The sequence below is a fragment of the Arachis ipaensis genome, chromosome B05 (genome assembly GCF_000816755.2).
Source record: "Arachis ipaensis cultivar K30076 chromosome B05, Araip1.1, whole genome shotgun sequence".
Lineage (NCBI taxonomy): Eukaryota > Viridiplantae > Streptophyta > Magnoliopsida > Fabales > Fabaceae > Arachis > Arachis ipaensis.
This window is the reverse complement of record NC_029789.2, coordinates 111002193-111008402: the sequence shown is the minus strand read 5'-3', so window position 1 is coordinate 111008402 and position 6210 is coordinate 111002193.

The following is a 6210-nucleotide window of genomic DNA, read 5'->3' as shown; positions in this document are numbered from 1 at the left end:
ACTTACCAAGAACAACTTGAAGATCATGAAGAACACATGCATGAATGCAATTTTTGAAAAATGCAATATGAACATGCAATTGACACCAAACTTATAACATGACTCAAGACTCAAACATGAAACACAAAAAATATTTTTGATTTTTATGATTTTCTAATTTTTTTGTATTTTTTCGAAAATTATTTGAAAAACAAAAATAAGGATTCCAAAATTTTTAATATGAATTCCAGGAATCTAGCATTCTTAGTCTAAAGCTCCAATCTGAGGGTTAGGCATGGCTTAATAGCCAGCCAAGCTTTAGCATATAACATCAGAAAATATACTGCTCATTACTTATCAAAGTAACTTGCCTCTATGCTGATGGTTTGGAAGCCTCAGTCCAAAAGAATTTAGACATGGCTTTATAGCTAGTCAGGCTTCAACATGCTTCATGAAACACTAGAATTCATTCTTAAAAATTTTGAAGAAAAATATATTTTTGAAAACATTTTTTTTTCGAAAACAAATGAGAAATTTTTGAAAGATTTTTGAAAAATTTTTGAAAATAAAATAAAAAGAAAATTACCTAATCTGAGCAACAAGATGAACCGTCAGTTGTCCAAACTCGAACAATCCCCGGCAACGGTGCCAAAAACTTGGTATGCGAAATTGTTACTCAGGTTGTGAATTATTGTTCGAAATTGATTCCCTGGCGATGGCACCAAAAATGGATGCACAGAACCATGGTCTAAACATATCTTCACAACTTCGCATAACTAACCAGCAAGTGCACTGGGTCGTCCAAGTAATACCTTACGTGAGTAAGGGTCGAATCCCACGGAGATTGTTGGTATGAAGCAAGCTATGGTCACCTTGTAAATCTCAGTCAGGCGGATATAAAATATTACTGGGGTTTTCGAAAATCAATTAATAAAAGAAGGATAGAAATACTTATGTAAATCATTGGTGAGAATTTCAGATAAGTGTATGGAGATGCGTTCGTTCCTCTGAACCTCTGCTTTCTTGCTGTCTTCATCCAATCAGTCTTACTCCTTTCTATGGCTGGCTTTATGCAAGGGCATCACCGTTGTCAGTGGCTACATCCCCTCCTCTTGTGAAAATGGTCCAAGATGCCCTGTCACGGCACGGCTAATCATCTGAGGTTCCCGATCATGCTGGAATAGGATTCACCCTCCTTTTGCGTCTGTCACTACGCCCAGCACTCGCGAGTTTGAAGCTCGTCACAGTCATTCAATCATTGAATCCTACTCGGAATACCACAGACAAGGTTTAGAATTTTCGGATTCTCTTGAATGCCGGCATCATTCTAGCTTACACCACGAAGATTCTGATTAAAAGATCTAAGAGATACTCATTCAATCTAATGTAGAACGGAAGTGGTTGTCAGGCACGCGTTCATGGGGAATGATGATGATTGTCACGTTCATCACATTCAGGTTGAAGTGCGAATGAATATCTTAGAAGCGGAATAAGTTGAATTGAATAGAAAACAGTAGTACTTTGCATTAATCTTTGAGGAACAGCAGAGCTCTACACCTTAATCTATGGAGTGTAGAAACTCTACCGTTGAAAATACATAAGTGATAATGGAGTTCGTTGGTCTCGGCCCCAGAGGGGAACCGGAGTAACCAAGACTGCTATGATCCGAAGATAAAACTCAGCTATCTTTATTTTATGTTTTATTTATCTTTTAATTATTAAAACTCTATAACCATTTGAATCCGCCTGACTGAGATTTACAAGGTGACCATAGCTTGCTTCAAGCCGACAATCTCCGTGGGATCGACCCTTACTCACGTAAGGTTTATTACTTGGACGACCCAGTGCACTTGCTGGTTAGTTGTGCGAGATTGTGAAGAAGAACTAAGATTAAGAGAAGATCAGAGAAGGCTAATGGAGAAACAGCTGAGGCAAGTGCGTGACATAGAGGAGATCAAACGCTCCATTGGATTCTCCAGGGGAAGCAGCACCTGCCGCTACTAAGGTTGTTGAGTCCCATTACATCTCCCTCTATTTTACTTTTGTTTGTACTGTACTTTAATTTACTGTCTATTTTCTTTTCTAAGTTCATGATCACGTTTAGTATTTTGTTTTCTAGTTTTATTTTGGTTATAAGATATCCTCTGTATCCCCACCATGCTTAAAAGAAAAATTATTTGAAAAAGAAACAGTGAGATACATAAGCTTTAAGTATATCATGAGTCATTCCAATTAATTTGATGTGGTGGCCTTGAATTTATCTTCTGAATGTATGAATTAACAGTGCATGATTGATATTGAAGTTGAGTGTATCGGCTCTTGACGAACAGTGAGTTTAGCAAAGTATTACTGACTCTCTGAAAAATAAAAAAATATTGATTCTTGATGCAAGAAAACGCATCAGAAAAAGAAAAGAAGAAAATAAAAAGAAAAAAATGAAAAATAGAAAGAAAAAGAAAAGAATGCTCATAAAAAAATCTAAAGAGCAAGTATCAAAGGCTTTGAGCATCAATGGTTAGGAGGGTCAGAAATTGGCCTAAAGGGCTCAAATGAGTTGCTATCCCTAACTAAATACTTGTGGTGTGAAGGTGTCAAGTGAAAAGCTTGAGACTGGGCAGTTAAAGTCATGATCCAAAAGCAAAAGAGTACGCTTAAAAACTCTGGGCATCACTTATTGGGAATTTAAGCAAAGCTAAAATTGAATCCAATAGTTTCCTCAATTATGTGCCTGTGGCGTTTATGTATTCGGTAGTAATACGAGAAAACAAAACGCTTAGAGTCACGGCTAGGCTCAAAAAGCTGCAAAGCACCAAAAGAAGCTGCGTTCAAGAATCAAGAAGTGCTAAACTAAGAGAATCAATAATATCATCCGGATTCTAATTCTAAGAGATGTCAATATTTCTAAACTTCAAAGGATAATGAGATGCCAAAATTGTTCAAAAGTGAAGATCTATTAGCCCCATTCAATACTTGGAACTGAGCTTCATTGAAAACCTTTAAGACTTATTGTATCTTTCTCTTCTTTTTAGTCCTACTTTGTTTTGGTTGCTTGAGGACAAGCAACAGTTTAAGTTTGGTGTTCTGATGAGCGGATATTTTATACGCTTTTTGATGCCATTTTCTTAGTGTTTTTAGTATATTTTGTTAAGTTTTATTATGTTTTAGTAGGTTTTAATGAAAATTTCACTTTTTGGATACTACTTTGAGCTTTTGTATTTTTCTTATGATTTTAGGTGATTTTTGGGTGAATTTGGCAACTTTTGGCAAAGTCCGATTCAGAGGCAAGGAAAGCATAGCAGATGTTGTCAGATTCTGACCTCCATGCACTCAAATGAGCATTTATGGAGCTACAGAGGTCCCAATGACGCATTCTCAACGGTATTGGAAAGCTAACTTCCAGGGCTTTCCATCAATATATAATGGTCTATAATTTTCTTTGGATTGGATAGCACAAAACGGGCATTAAACGCCCAAACCTGGCGTTCAATGCCACAAGAGGAGCAAGCAAGCAGCATGGACACTCCCTAGTGGGCGTCCAACGCCCACTCATTCAAGTTAGAAGACAAACGCAGCCCAAACACTCACCAAGTGGGTCCAGAAGTGGATTTTTGCACCTTTCTATTTAGTTTATTTCACTTTTGTCATTTTAATTTATTAGGTTAGTATATATAGGCGAAGATCACCCATATTTAAGATCTTCAGCCCCTCAGAACATATCACACGTTACTTTCTATACATTATGAGCAACTAAACCTCCTAGGTTAAGGTTAGGAGCTCTGCTGATTCCTATGGATTAATGCAATTTCTTTTCTACTTCAATATATGTTTGTTTCTATTCTATGATGCATTGTTGTTCTTTATCCTTATGAATTTAGGGTATGACCCCTATTCTACATGAGTTCTTTAGAAGTCTTGACCCGGATAGTATTGAGCTACAGCTTGAGAGTGCATCACGGGTTCCAACAAGTTACTTGGGCTAATTGGGATATGTGACATGAAATCCCGTTAGTCAGGGGTAATTAAGGTTCCTGTGGCTCTAAGGGCTAGAATCATAGAGCGTCATTCTTTGATCCGGAAGATCCAACCTTGTCTATGGCGTTTTAAGTATGATCATCAAGAGATTGAACTACGTGTGCTTCACTCTCTCCCAGATTGATCTAGCCTGTTCGGGTGTTTGGTTTGGACCTGAGGAGATTAATAACCATGACCAATGGCTTAATCACTTACAGCCTTGTCATTGAAGGAATCATCCATCATTGGAGTAGTTAGTATGACGTGTTGATCTAGAAGAATAAGCATCTCTGAAGCCTTAACTGATCTCTCATTACTGTTTCTACGTTTTATTATTATTGCTTGTTTATGCGCCTATAACAAACAACAACTATCTTTCTATTCGCCTGACTAAGATCTGCAAGATAACCACAGCTTGCTCAATCCGGCGATCCTCGTGGGATTCGACCCTCACTCACCTGAGGTACTACTTGGACAACCCGGTGCACTTGCCGATTTAGTTGTGCAAGTCACAAATTCGTGCACCAATATCCACAAAATTAAGAATCAAAATAGAATAGAGTAAGCGCTTAACTAAAAGAATTCGAAGACAAAGATGAATAATTAACCTAAAAATATTTTCGAAAATAAATTAAAATAAATCCAAAATTTTTGAAAAGGAACGACAAAACCTAAAGGGATACCAAACTTAAAATCAGAAACTAAGGAAAAACAAATAAAATAGAAATCGAAAATAAAAAAAATTAATTAAACAAAAACTAATAAAAATACCTAATCTAAGCAACAAGACAACTGGTAGTTGTCAATCACAAATAATCCCCAGCAATGGCGCCAAAAACTTGGTACGCGAAATTAGAACTCGCACAACTTAACCGGAAAGTGCACCGGGTCATCCAAGTAATACCTCAAGTGAGTGAGGGTCGATCCCACGAGGATTGTCGGACTGAGCATGCAATGGTTATCCTGTTGGACTTAGTCAAGCAAACAGTAAAAAGAGTTGTTGTTGAAAACACATAAAACAGATAAATAAGAAAAGCAATTAAAGGTTTGGTGTAAAACAATGATGAGAAAACAATTAAGGTCTCGGAGATGTTTATCTTTCCAGATTAAAACATCTTACCAACTATTTTAACAATGAGTGATTCATTTTATGGCAAACTATAAGTGACTAAACCTTGATCTCTTAATGATTTAATCTCCCCTAACCTTCATCAAACGCCACTCTCATGGTCACTCAATTCCGATTAGAGTGTTAAGTTCAGGAAACTATTTTAGCGCCACAAAAACCCTAATTATCCAAAGCTAATAGGATTATATGTCACATATCCCAATTAGTTCATGTAATTAGCAATTTAGGAGGAGTGTTTTCAAGTTGTAGCTCAAGCGAGATAACTCTCTCGAAAATCATAAGAGCTCATGTAGAAAAGGGTCATACTCTCATTCCACCCAGTTTATAAGATTAAGAACGAAAATAACACCTTAGAATTGAATCAATCATTAATTAAAATAGAAGAATAATAGTTCTAATCCATAGAAATAAACAGAGTTCCTAACCTTAACCAGGAGGTTTAGTTGCTCATAACTTACAGAGAGAACATGGTTCTAAAAAGTGCGGAAGGAAGAAGATCCTAAACCTAATTGATCTTTTCCTTTAAATACTATCCTAATAATAAATGCTAAACATAAAAGATATTATTTGTAAATAAAGATTACAAAAGATAAAATAAAATAAAACTAGTAAGTGCTAAATCCTCTTGGAGGCCCAATAGAGTGTAATTCGGACTGCTGTTGGCGTTCAACTTCAGGATTTGGGCGTTGAACGCCAGGTGGACATTCAGCGCCCAGGGGAGAGTTACCAGCATTTTCCTTTCTTGCTCCAGGCTTCTCCAAACTGCTCCGAATTTCACCTAAAATCATGAAAATACAAGAAAAACTCAAAGTATTATCCAAAGGTGATTTTTGCACTAAAATCAAGTAAAAGTAAATAAAATCTAAGTAAAAATCATATAAAAACAACTAGAAAAAGGTTATAAGATTCTCACGCATCATGACTTCGCAACCACAAGTCACTAAACAAGTTCAAGTCTCGATTAACAGAAGTCTAGCTAGACATATAAATAACACAAATGTGACTTTAGTAGCTTCTCCTAGTATAATCGTAGTAAATCCAACTTCTTGCCCTATACAAGTTACCTCAATATTCGCCATCTTTGACTAATC